Genomic DNA, 14,976 nt, shown 5'->3' with positions numbered 1-14,976 from the left:
TGACTGCATGGAAAAATATTGATGCATTGTCCTTGTGAGCCCAGAGAAACCAACACACACCTCCCCATTTTCTACGCATTTCCTCCTCTGCACCCTCTTGCGGATAATTTAGACGCAAACCAGGTACTTTGTGTTGCAAGAGACACTTGTTGTTTTTTAAAGACTAAAGACTCTTTTTATAATTCTCAAAAGTGATATTTCAATGTGTACTTATCAAATCTTGATCATTTTGACCTGCATTTAACCAGATAAATATTCTATATTTAGACATTTGTTGCTTTTAAGAGACTGAAGGCACATTATATCATTTTTACAGTGATATCTCAACATATACTTATTGCATCTTAATCGTTTTGACCTGCATTTTACCAGATACATATTTGAAAAAATTCTAAACACTGTGTGGTGTATTTTGTGGTGGTATACTGTGTTATTTCATGATTTATTGCAGGAATACTTTACACACTGCCTTCTACGTTAAGCCTGACTGCTCAGTGCCAAGCTACCAGAGGGTGGGCACAGGATAATTTGGATTTTGTGTGACCTACCCTGACTAGAGTGAGGGTCCTTGCTTGGACAGGGGGTAACCTGACTGCCAACCAAAGACCCCATTACTAACAGATACACACTTTAGTAGTTGGTTTATCCAGTCCCTCCAGGCTTGCAGGTAACAAGTACATACTGATAACGCGTCCAGCCCTTATAAATTACCTCTACCAGGACACGTTGGAGGTCGGTGAACCTTTTAGCCGAGTTGGACTCTCCTCATCCTAGAATAGTCGGATCACTTAGATCAATAATCAATAACTATTGTAATCGGTACTCAATTAATAAATCGAAACAACACATTAGGAATCAATAACAGTTAGTATTTCAACGCACCATGACCTTTCAGTCATGAATAACCACACCAGTTTATTAAAAGTTAATGAGTTTATTTCCCTACATTAACAAAGCTAGCACAATGTATATAAGTCTCAAAACCAAGTGATATATGTATACGAACATTACTAGCTGTCCATAACGGCGGAAGAAACGCAATCTACGCAAAATCTGTATTATAATGCACTCGGTTATAGCAATGCAAATCACTAATATAAGTAACTGAATTTGACTAATTTCATACATCGGTCAGCATAACAAGATTTCAATTCGACAGGGTGCATCAAATTAATACCTCGACTAACCTCTAATTAGCATTGGCATGTGGGGCTTCATGCAAAACGAATTTAGTCAACACATATTTGGAAAACTTCTAGCTTGGGCCCTATCAAAATAGCAGTTGGTACCTAAAAGGAAAAACACAATGCATAATACAATTATCCTTTCATAATTACCAAATACAATCAGCATTCAAGAAAGTCTTCGTCCTTCAGGTACCGGTTCGATCAGCATGGGGCAGATTTCGAAGGGGCAAAGTTAAGGGCAAGCCTCCTTGCAGCAGCAAGGAGAATGGGGCAAAGTTACTGTATGGGCAAGATGGGGCAAATTAAAGTTAAAGTCTCTAGGGTGAGAATTCTTAAAGTCTCTTTCTCTGGAATAGAGAAAGGGGCATCGGGATGTCGTCCAAGATGGAGTCTGGCATTTGGCTTCAATTTGGCATCAAGGAAAATGGCTGACTTCTCTTTGTCCGGTGGGTTTCAGTAAGAAACATTCCAAATTCTGCAGGGTCTTCCATTGGAGGGTTCATAGGGCGGCTTCAATTTGACCAATGAAAAATGTCTTTCTCCTAGTACTCATTTATGCATGCATTGTCCTTGGAGCCTTGGAACACAAGTTGCAACAAAGTTTGCCAATTATTTAGGTATCAGTAGTCTTATTGTCCGCACCTGCAGAGACTGACCTTGTATCAAAGGGGATGAAACCGGCCTAGCAGGAAACCTTGGAGATAAGTGTATTAGTCATCTCTACTGGAAGAATACAACCTTAAAGTAAAATATACGTTTTATTAGTTCAAGGAAAAGCCACGCAGTTAGAATTTGAGACCAGGCAACTAGGCCAAAGTCTCTACTAAATTTAAGGTAAGCATAAAACAGTTTCAACAAGAAATCATAGCACACATTTGCAATTATGACGGATTACCAAATTTTTCAATTCTTCATGATTAATAAAGCTCGTTTATAACAATGGCAAACTACCCCGAGGGCACAATTTCCCTCATACATTATTTTCTTTACTAGAATCACACTATATTATACGATTTTGGTTACATGATATATGAATATATGTTGATCCTTCTTTTTCTGCGTCATCAATACCCTCAAGCTCTTCACCCCTGGTTTTGGACTTGTGCACAGGAGACTCTGTAGGGTTCTGGACATTCTACACTATGCTTTATCCTGATTGGACACAGCATGTATGTTACTCATTGTATAGCCTTCCCTGACATCAGGATTTGCTTCTTAGGAATCTCAGATCTTAGAATCATAGGTTTACCAAAGGTTCATCCGTATTAATGGCTCCATGGTACCACTTGTCTAATTTCCTTAATTTGTAATCTAGCAACCTCACCATACTTTGCTACTATTCCAAAGCATATTGCATTTTATTCTTCTAATTGAATATTGTCAAAGGAACGAGTTGGCAGAATACTGCTTTATTTAATTGCAAGTTTACTTTACATATCATGATTTTTCCATTGATTGGAAAAGATACAATGTTTACGCATTTTTATGACAATTTGGGTAGACAGATGTATGCGTTGATTAACTCTGATATTATTGGCTTTGTTTTGTTTAACTATGCTAATCTTTGCTAAATTGGTATGGTTTTAAATAACTAGAAACAATAAACATTACTTACTTAGTATCATCCAGTGGTATGCTAACACACATGTGTAATACGGCTCCTTTATCGTGCTATTTTTGGGATATCTATCTATAACTATAACTTAAAATTGCCACTTGAACCAGAATCATGAATCCTAAAAAGCAGCAGAGAGAGCAGAGAGATGAAGCAGGTTAGGAGATCGGAATATAACACAAAATAAGGTCCACGTATGATATAAAAATATAAGCTGCGATGATAGTATATGGTGTGAGGTACAGATTAACATTATTCAAAACTACAATAGATGTCACAAGAAAAGCACAATTTAAAGTTGTAAGGATAGGGGACACATTAAACATGATTGCCTGCCTACTTCTCAAACCAGAGAGGCAGGAGATGTGGGCGAGAACAGAGTTGAAGATGGAAAGAATTGTGCTAGTATTGAAAGTGGTGATCCGCAGTTCTATTTCACAAACAAATTTCAGGTTGATTCTGAGAGAAAGCTCCAGTTGAGATGATAGGAAACAATGACGTTCTAGGGGATGAATGGATTTGGAATTATGTGTCCATCATATGTGCTGATTCTATGCGTATTCCTGCAACTATCGGCCAGTGTATTTGATGTGACTTTGTAGAACTATCTCAAGGTAAGCATTCTAACTCGATGTGCCAGTTATTTTAACCATGATAAGTACATATTTCTTAGTTATGTTTTAGGAATAAAACACACTTTCCACAGCCAGGATGTTGGGATGCTAATGGGTACGCAGGGGAAGGACAGTGAGATCCAGGCAACAGGTGTACACTGCAAAGCACATGCCCCCCTTGATTGAGCAATGTGTTTCATCACAACAAAACACAGCCAATTGCAAAGAAGTACAAGCAGAAAGAAAGACTACCAACTACCTGTGGATTTCATTGGAATTATTTAAAAGTTTGTAGCAGCCATTTTTCTATACTTAGGCTGGAATAAAACCGACAAAGACCCAAATAGTAGAAGCATCTGGATTCCCGTAGCTTCTGTTCACTACAGAGTGGTTTTTAATAAAATGTTTTCATCAGTGTTGTTTTCCAAACAAGTACCCAATTACACATGCATAGCTATATTTAAGTATCAGATGAACAAGAATATAACATAGCATAATACCGTAATCACCCATTGCTTTGGCTTCTAAACACAGCTAGATAGCTATCCCATGTGGTTGTGAAGTCAAAATAATCCCCTCATTGTTCCAAGATTTTGTGGTGATGAATCCTTGGCATGAAGCCATTCTGATCTGCGTATAGAAACAATATTATCCCTAAGTCAACCTATTTGCCAGCATTTTATCAAACATGTTAGTTTCAATAATATTGGACGATATTGGGCCCCATAAGATGCAGTGGTCCGGACGTCTATTAGGCTTCAACAGAACTGATATACTGGAAATCACAAGGTCCTCAGACATAGAGCTTGGTTGTACTGGTGATAACGCATCCTTCTATGTTAATTTATACACATTAGGACTCGTTTTAGGCCAATGAATCTTTGGACCCAGTGGTGAGACACCGTAAGACGAGGTAACTGATCAATATATCAAGCAATATATTAATAATATTGTCAACATATATCACCACAATGTATTTCACTTTAGACATTTGTTAAACCTTCGGTGCAACCATGACCTTTCAGTCATGAATAACCACACCTTATTGAAGTTTTGTGAATTTTATTCCCTATTGATTACAATCTAATAGCAGATGTATTAATCTTAAACCAAGAAGCAAAAGAGCATAGTCACAATGCGGCAACTATGATAAAGTTTCAACAATGCAAAGATCACAAAAATAAGATAGTAATATGAAGGTAAACAAATCAAAATGCATAGGACCTCATATATGTCTTAGTTCAGCATAGCACCACGTCAGTTACGTCAGTCAAGGTGAATGCCTCATCTAACCACTAATTAGCATCAGCATGTTGGGCTTCATGCAAAACAATTTAGAACATCAATTTGGAAAACATCTAACTAAGGTCTCTAATCAAAAATACACAGCAGTTGGTACCTAGAAAGGAAAAGCAAATAGATGAATTTCAATAACAGTAGCATAATTACCCTCCTCAGAATAGGTCAGCATACAGGATCAGTCTTCGTCTTCAGGACATCAGTTAGATCGCCGTCAGTCTATCTAGTCTAAGGGCAGGGGACACTTCCCTCATAAGGAAGAAAGTGTAATGGGGCAGTCTATGGGTGAGGATGGTTTTGTCTAAGTCTCAAGTCACCAAATAGAGTGACAGAGTTTCTGGATGCAATCGATATCATTCCCTACCTAACTCTCCGAGTCTCCTGTGTCATGGGTTTTTATCCCTTTTTGGCAATACCTCCCCCAAAATTCTATTGGATAGTCACTACACCCCACTATCTGTAACCTATCAAATTATATATTAAGTAATGCATTTGTCATTTTACGATAACTTATAACATTTTGATTGGTCTTCATAATTGACGTTTTTCGTAGGTGGCACATCCGGGGTTACTTCATTTTCTGGCACACTCTTCGGGTCAAGAGTTCTCTTTTCCGTGGTTCAATGTCCTTGAAAGTGTCCATATTTTGTTGCAAAGCATATAACTTTTATACTAAAGCAGCTAGCATGCGGATGGGAATATAACTGTCAATGATACAATAAGCGGAGAAAAGAACAAATGCTGGGTCATGGCCTTTTGCGATTCAGCACACTGAAGAAACAGAAAAATATGCTTTAATATGAGAGCTACACAGCTTGTTTTCGACTCACGCTAATTTAAGACTTATGGATGCTAATAAGTGCAATCTTCGTACGTTAGCATATTCAATTAATCATAATACAAGTAATTATTTCTTACAGTCGACATTAGTTTATGCATACGATAATTCTCCACGTTTAAAATACGTTTCAATAAATAATATTATTAATGCAGCATTGTTAAATATAAGCATTTCACATCTAGATATATAATATTTAAACTACGCTCTCTCAGTCCCTCCTCTGATGACGCTCGTCATCACACAATCTTTCTCTTTGGTCTAATTTTTCACCTTGCGCATAATACGCATTTCAACATCTTGCCCTTTATGTGAGATTTCCTATATTTCATTGAACATTTTCTCTCTTTCACTTTCTCCATTTCTTCTGGTTCTTTTAGTCCAATTTCTTTTTACTTTGTCATTGATTTTACATGCCCCCCATAATCCTAATAAACAAACCAAAACAATTAATAGACCCATCATAACTTTTGCAAGTACCCCATTCCAAATGTTGGTAAACCAGCTTCCCACTCGGGCCGTTTCTTTCCCAAATTTCTCCCAAACACCAGGTTCTTTCAGATCTTTCAAATCTGTACTATCTCTAGTAAGGTTAGTAAGCATGCTTCTAATTTTCTTACTGTTATCTGGTCTGAATGAGCAACAATGACGCTCATTAAGCATTTTGCAGACACCTCCACTCTTTGCTAAAAGAATGTCTAAAGCAAGCCGATTTTGAAGAGTCATAGCTCTTTCTGCAGCAAGTTCAGTATCCATCAGGAGTATGGCTCCTGTAAAGTTTGTCAACATGTTATCCACTATAGTAGACAACTTCTGAATTTTCATAGAATTCAAGATAACCCCTACTGATGGGATTATAGCTCCAAATATATCACCAATGACAGCCGCCACTGATTCTCGTTTTTGTCTAGAATGTTGTAATTCGGACGTTTTAGGTATTTGTTTTAAGTCATCAATCTGGTATATCTTTGGGAATACTATTCCCAAATAACATGTCCCATACCATCCCTTAGGGAGACGGTAATATGCATTTAGTCCACAGATATAATAGATTCCAGGGATCGCTGGATCTTGTCCATTTAACATAAAGGTCCATTTACTCTGAAACAGAAACACATGCCTACATTCACTCGTACCCACAAACAAATTGTCTTGATCAGATTTTGGTCTATATACACAGAGCCTACCTATGTGTAATGCATCTATAGCTAGTTTGCCTTGTGTTTTGATTGCAGTGTAAGCAAAATCATTTGCATAAGTACGCTTCTCTAATCCTTTTTCTAATCTTTCTTTCAGTGCTTTGCGTCTATCACCTGTGTGATCTAAAAAGCTTTTCTCTACAGGAGACAATAAGCAAGTCAAATTGTTGCGATGTGCATAAGCAGTTCCAAATGTAAGTGTTGGCTCAAAGAATCCTCTAACAATTTTTATATCATGCTCTTTAGCTAATTTATTTAGGAATTCAATCACAGGCACAAAAGAAAACACAACATCCAAGTTTGAATAAAAGTATTGCACATGCTCTTGATTATAGAATCTTGTTAATAGCAAGCTGCAACTAATTCCATAAGTAAGAGGGAGGCTATGATAAGTAACTCCCTCCTGCACAGATGAAGGAATTTTAGTACATACATAACAATCTTTCGCATCCATAGTTTCCACATATTCGTTTAGTAAGCGATAGAAAACATTAGTAGAAAGCTCCCCTTTTGCATCAGTTCCCTCATGCATATGTCTTGCATCTTGCTCAAATTTCTCCCACGGTGATAGTTTAGTAGTGGTAGTTTCAGGTTTCGAAGTTGCATTAATAGTTTCTTTCTCTCTCCATGGCATTCCCACAATCACTCCCACAATCATTACTGCACATACAACACCTATTATAAGACCTAACCAACCACACACCTTACTTCCCTTGCTACTATTTCTATTGTAAGCCATGTTTGTATAGAATCAGAATAGCAGATCAACAATCAACCTGAGGAAAAATTTCTCTCTTTTTTTTTTTCTTTTTCTCTGCGTATATTACAGCATTTTCACTCACTCCAGGAACCTTTTCGTCAATTCATGTTAGCAGCTTGTCGTAATCAGGTTTCTTTAAAAGTCAAGTCCGGCTTTAGTGTCACTTCCAGTAGATTTCTAGAGTCTTTTTCTCTTTTCAGCTTTCACAAATTCAATTTTAGCCGAGTTTCCCTTTGAATGTGTTCAGGTACCGTAGTATTGGCCTGGTACTTCTCGATCAAAACAAAATGCTAAGAATTCTTGTTGCCATTCAGAGGTTGTAGCATATGCCCATTCAGGACCTGTATATCTTCTGTTCGCTATTCTTTTTCTTTTTAACCTTCGTTCACCTTGTTGTTCTCCTTCACTCAGATTGTCACGTTGTAGATGCTCCTCAGACTCGGCGCGATGCAAATAAGGGTCCGCCTCCTGACTCCACCAAGTCACCTATACAGTATAAACCACGGTGCATTGGAGTAATCGGGTGAGGGAAGGAAGGGGAAGGAACAGCAGGGACGGGATATCTGTAAAGAGAGGAATACACAGAGTTAATATCACATTGCCTGTCTACTCTCGCAATGTCTCGCTAAAGTACCAACGACCGTACCTGCCCATAACTCATGAGGGCAGAACTAATCCAACACCTATCTGTGCTCCATCTGAATCATAGATGGACGCCCCAAGCCAACAATTAATACCGATGATCTCCAAGGGGTTGCTCAACACCCACATTTATACAAGATAGTCACGAAATAATGAGGAGACAGAACAAAGAGAAAGGGAATAAAATTAACGATGATAAGAACATATCTCGTAGTCCTTTCTATGACTCAGTTAATCCACTAAGCCCCAGGTCATAGTCACGCAATTTGTAGGAATAACCCGGTGTTAATTCATTACGTATCGAAAAGAAAAATCGTCCCGGCAGTTCAATTCCCGCAAAAATAAACATTAACCCCTTGTCGAAGCCAAAACTATAATGTTCTCTGGCCCCAAGGATAATCGTGCTTTATTGGTAACTCAAACAAAAGACCGCCGTGCTTCAGAAGTTACCAGTGTCCTTATCGAACTGAAAAAGAAAGGTGAGGGATTCCGGCACCAAATCGTCTCACCGCTACCACTTCTCCTTCGTGGCAGGTTCCTCTGGGAAAATAAACTCGACACTCCCCCTGATATTGGGAAGGTCCCAGGCTCCACGGAAAACCGAAGGAGGAATTAAACCTCCTTGCAAACAACTCAACCTCGGAAACGCCATCAGCAAGAGCCCTCGTTGCCCCTCCGACTGGTTTCTAGGAAACGAATAACGCACATTACTTCCTGTATGTGCTTGCTTTTTAAGCGACCTCTTCCCCTCTAGGCGTCATGGGATATGTAGTCCAAAAGGACTATGTTATCCCGATCGGCAATGTAGGCGCCGTGGCTAACACCTGACACAGATCATCTGCTTGTGAAGTATCACTTTCTTCTATTATCGTGTCATTCGATACCTCTCTTATTTTAGGATGTGACTTGTCTGGCCAATTATCGCCTCTATGTGTCTTGGTTTGATGTTTTCCTTCAGGACGTTGGACAGCACCCTCCTCTTGTGATATGGTGTTTCCTTTTGATGGACCTGCAACAGGTTCGGGAGACTCTGACACGTTTCGATTTGTATCTACAGTTTCTCCTTCTCTTTCGTCTTCTGGTTCTATGTTGGGTTCGGACTCTAACCCGTACTCGTCTACTTCTGGGAGAACTTTCCCTTGGCTTAGTTCTCCTGTTGCCTCAACTGAGACAGGCACTCTGTCACCTCTCTCGAACTCATTGACAGTTTGAGGGACAGGGCTGTTCTCAGTGGGCTCTCCAGTAGTCTCAGTTCCTTCTCGACTGATCTCTGACTCTGAGACTTCTCTTCCGGAAGATGCTGTACCGGAAACTTCAAGTTCCTCTTCAACAGGACACGTTACCTTTTTTGTGTGACTGGCATGTATCCAGTTGGGAACCCCGGCACACTTCACAGCAGTGGTGGTCGTCAATATTACTTGATACGGTCCTTTCCAACGCGGCTCAAGACACGATTTTCTCACGTGCTTCTTGACAACCACCCATCTCCAGCTTGCAGAGAGTGACCTGGTTCGCCAATTGGTGGCAACGTGTTAGCTTCCACCTGGTGAGAAAAAGAGCGAATCACGTCAGTCAAACCTTTGCAGTAATCCAACACCATACCATCTGTAATATTCACTAGTACATTTGCAGGTACCGCTGGTAATCTCATAGCTCTGCCCATGAGGATTTCATTGGGGGACAGTCCAGTTTTCTTATCTGGGGTATTTCTCATAGACATCAGTACTAGAGGTAAGGCATCTGGCCATTTCATGTTTGTAGCTGCACACATTTTTGCTATTCTTGATTTTAAAGTACCATTCATCTGTTCGGCTAGTCCTGATGCTTCAGGGCGATAGCTACAATTCAGCTTTTGTTCAATGTTGAGTGCGGCACACAAAAGTTTAATCACCTCATTGTCGAAGTGTCTCCCCCTATCTGATTCTATAGAAACCGGAAACCCGAATCTTGGTATCAGCTCCCTGAGTAGTAGTTTTGCAACTGTAAGACTGTCATTTCTACGTGTGGGATATGCCTCAATCCAATGACTGAAAAACACACACAATCACCAACACGTACTTCAATCCTCCACAGACAGGCATTTCGATAAAATCCATTTGCATTTTGTTGAATGGACCTCCAGCTCTCCCAATGTGGCTCAAAGTTACCACAGTTCCTTTTCCAGCATTCATCTGTTGACAGATGATGCACGTGTGGCAAATGATTTCTGCGGAATGTCTGAATTTTGGATTGAACCAATCAATCTTAAAGGACCTGATCATGGCATCTCTTCCCAGATGTGCCTGGCCATGATAGAGCCGGGCAAACTGTGATAAAAGATTATTTGGCAGAACCAATTTTCCCTCTTCTGAAACCCATAGTTCATCTGCTCTTTGTACACATTGCATTCTCTGCCAGGAACGTTTTTCTTCTTTGCTAGCACAACTTTGTAATATTTTCAATTTGTTTAAGGTATCAACCACTCGTAATGCTAGACTTAAACTTGTGTTGTTTTCAGTTTGTGGTAACAATTCCCACTGCTCTTTAAACGATATACAGTTCAATGCACAAAATCTTGCGACTTGATCTGCATAGCTGTTTCCCATAGACACAAAATCTTGTGATCTGGTGTGAGCACTGCACTTCACCACGGCAACTTCGAGAGGTAACTGAATCGCATGTAACAAATCTCTTATTTGTTCATCGTTTTTCACAGGGGAACCAGAGGAGGTCATGAAACCCCTCTGTGACCAGAGTTGGCCAAAATCATGCACAATTCCAAATCCATATCTGCTGTCAGTATAGATAGTGACTTTCAAATTTACATCTGCGTGGCATGCCTTAGTAAGAGCTATTAATTCTGCCACTTGTGCAGAAAACACTTTTTCGAGCCAGGAGGCTTCGACAATGCCAGTTATGGTACATACTGTGTAACCGGCTCTCAATGTTCCTGCTGAATCTCTTAGACAGGACCCATTAACAAACATAATGCAATCGTTTTCTTTTAACTGGGTATCCTGTATGTCTGGGCGAGGTTTGGTACAGAGTTCAGTCACCTCAAGACAATCATGTTCAAATTCTTCCCCATCTTTGATTTCAGTATTTTCATTGGGAATTAAGGTTGCTGGGTTCAGCACAGTGCATCTCTTTAGTGTGACATTTGGTGACCCCAGTATAATCGTCTCATATCTAGTGAGACGTGCATTTGTCATGTGTTGTGTCTTAGTTCATGTCAACAGAATTTCAACTGAATGTGGAACCATTACTGTCAGAGGGTATCCCATGACTATGCCTTCACACTGTGAAAGGCTTTGACCAACTGCTGCAACTGCCCGCAAACAACCCGGTAAGGCTGCTGCGACAGGGTCCAAGGTTGCTGAAAAATAAGCTACAGGGCGATTTGCATCTCCGTGGACCTGTGTTAAAACAGACAAAGAACAGGCATCACGTTCATGACAAAACAACAGAAAAGGTTTCTCATAGTCAGGCATTCCCAATGCTGGTGCCCTGCATATGCATTCTTTTAATTCTACAAATGATTCAAGCTCCTCTTTTGTCAAAGTTATTGTGTATGGCTCATCCTTGATTTCTTTTGCTGTCAATTTTATTAAAGGCTTTGAGTTGATTGAGAAGTTGGGTATCCACTGACGACAGTAGCCCACCATTCCCAAAAACATCCTGACATCTCTTTTTGTTGTTGGGGGATTCATCTGCAAAACAGCTGTTATTCTTTCCTTTGATATTCTTCGAGACCCTTTCTCAATCAAATGTCCCAAGTATTTCACTTCTTTTTGACAGTATTGTAACTTTCTGGGTGACACCTTCTGTCCATTCTTTCCCAGATGATTCAATAATGCAATGGTATCATATTTACAACTGTCTCTGGTTTTGGATGCAATTAGCAAATCATCAATGTACTGCACAAGAGTCGAATTGAAAGGCAGCACAAGAGGTTCCAAATCCTTTTTCAATATCTGATTGAAGATGGATGGTGACTCTGAGAACCCTTGAGGAATTCTACACCAACTGTACACCTTGTCCAAAAATTTGAAACTGAACGAAAATTGGCTGTCATCATGAAGAGGTATCGAAAAGAATGCTTGTGATAGGTCTACCACAGTAAACCATTCAGCATCACAAGGAACCTGGAACATTATTACCGCTGGGTTAGGTACCACAGGGCAGCATTTTATCATAATTTCATTTATTTTCCTCAAATCCTGCACAATTCGAACTTTTCCACAGGGCTTCTTTAAACCCATTATGGGAGAGTTACACGGACTGCTCAAGACTTCTTTCAGGACTCCCTGTCTGAGAAAATCTGCAATTATTTGTGACACCTCAATAAGGACGTCTTGGGTCATGTGGTATTGTGACACTTGTGGAAACACTGCATTCGGCTTTATCTGAACCTTGACTGGTTCTACTCCTTTTATCAATCCTACTTCTTTCCCAGTCAAATCCCACACTTTCTCTGTCACGGTCCCTTGTAGTTCAACAGGTAGGTCGATCAAAGTATGCATTGGGAATAAAGTAATCAAAGGGTAGTCCTCATTTGTCTCTCCTCCTTCCTCTATGAATTGACTCTCATCTCCCTCATCGTCACTATTTGTCTGTACTTCTATTCCATCGTTGGAACAGGTAATTGAACATTTTGTCTTACACAGTAAGTCCCTTCCTAGTAAGGATACTGGACTTGAATCGCATACAACAAATCTATGCAGCCCTTGAAAGTTGCCAATTTCAACCTGCACCGGATCAGTAATTGGATTAGTCAGGTACTGATTTGCCACATCAACCACTCGTATAGTACGCCCTGAGAGAGGTAATCTCGGGACTTCTGCACTTCGAACTGTAGAGCGTGTAGCTCCTGTGTCGACCAAAAATGAAACCTTATAGCCCATTACTTTTCCCTCTACGTATGGGCCTCTCTGATCCACCTCTAGAGATGCTGCAAGCCTGCACTCTTCACTGTCTGAGCTGTCATCTGACCAATCCTCATTCATGCCATTTTCAACTCGTAATGGGAATTGTTGCACAGTATTATTTTGATTGGTTAACTGGCCTGTGACCTGCTGAGGAAGCATCACCTGTTGCTGTCCCATCGGAGCCATTGGTAATTGAATTTGCTTTCTAGGCACCATAGGAATCTGCTGCTGTACTGGTTGCATTTGTACTGACTGAAAACGCGGCATTTGCATCTGCTGCATGGGCTGTACCCCTTGCATTTGTACCAAATTATTCTGAAAATTCGGGTTTTGATGTCTCACTTTTGGACCTCGTGAATTTTGTAATGTACCAACATTAATGCTCTGCTGAACTGCACCATCCTGCACCATATTCGGGCATTCCCGTTTCCAGTGCCCCACGCCCCCGCACGCGTGACATGGTGACATCTTTTTCACTCCTTGACCGTCATTTTGAATAACAACATTATTCATGTCCGATCCACGGTTCACAAACCCTCGACCTCGGCCTCTCGGCTGTGCCTGAAACACACCATTCATTTGCGGTTGTTGCTGTATCATTTGCTGAACTCCATTTCCCTGTATTCCTGCCTGTGCAGCCCTTATCTGCATCACCATCACTTTCTCTTTCAACTTTTTCTGCTTCAACTCGATCTCATCACTACAGTATTTCGCATACTGCAACACCTCATCAATCGGTTTAGCTTGCCAACAAATCAAATGATTCTTAATCATTTGGCTAACTTCTGGTCTCAACCCTTCAACGAATCTAAACACAAGGTGATTCATGTCCTTCGGTTCGATAGTCTCAGTACCACTGTAATGTTTGAACGCTTTCAATAATCTCTCGTAATAAGCATGTATTGACTCCTTAACTTCTTGAGAGGTCCGGTCGATTTTCTGCCAATTGGTCACCTTCGACGACACCTTTTCTTTCAAGAACTCAATTACTTTATGATAATATTTCATCACCTCTTCTGATGGTGCTCCAGTCACCTTATCTCTTGCTGGCTCCTTCGTTGGCCAATCTTCCCCTCTCTTGCACTCGAGCCACAAATCAGGCGGAACAATGATCATAAATAAAGTATTCAAGTCTTCCCAGAGACACTTAACAAGTTTCACAAACCTGTCCGTTTGTTGATACCACTCAATCGGCTTCTCTCTTAATCTAGGATAATCGTTCATAAAAGATAAAATTTCTCCTCTAGACCACGGCACATGTACTAAAACACCACCAGCTGTCTCTCTCGTAAGGTAAGATTTTTACCGATCCCAGGTCAGGTGACGTCATAACTTCATTGGAACCTGGACTGTCTCCCTTTCCCTTATCTCTTTTCTTTGCCCATCGGCCTTCCCATTTCTCCAATGCACCCCAAATTTGTGCACTTTGCAGCAGTTCTTTCAGATGTGCCTTCATGCCTGCAGATCTCATGTGTTCAAAATCTTTGGAGTCAAAATCTAATCTGTAACTTCTTTTCAAGTGCTTAGTGTTTCCGATATCAATATTATATTTATCTGCCAAATTCGCTAATCTCTGATGTACTTTGCCTACCTCTTTGGTAATCTTGGGGCATAAGTACCTCAATTCTGCCTCAGTGTATGATTCCAACCTATTTACTCCCATTGTTCCTTCCACTAACTCGGCAACTTCTGCCCCTAGTCGTACAAAATTCAAGTATTCATCTTGTTTTTCTTTCTCAGGTTCAATGGTAGTCATTGCAGTCTTTTGTGATGTACAAGTTTTCTCTAACCACTCATTTAACTGCTGTACTGTAAAACCCAGCAGTGAAATATTCCCTGCATGTATCATTGGGGTGTTTGAGGTATTTGTACTCGTAGTTTGGGGAGTTAAAACTCCCAACCCTGCTTGACGCAT

Source organism: Pleurodeles waltl, chromosome 4_1, assembly GCF_031143425.1.
Source record: "Pleurodeles waltl isolate 20211129_DDA chromosome 4_1, aPleWal1.hap1.20221129, whole genome shotgun sequence".
NCBI classification, from domain to species: Eukaryota; Metazoa; Chordata; class Amphibia; order Caudata; family Salamandridae; genus Pleurodeles; species Pleurodeles waltl.
Note: the sequence above shows the minus strand (reverse complement) of the source record.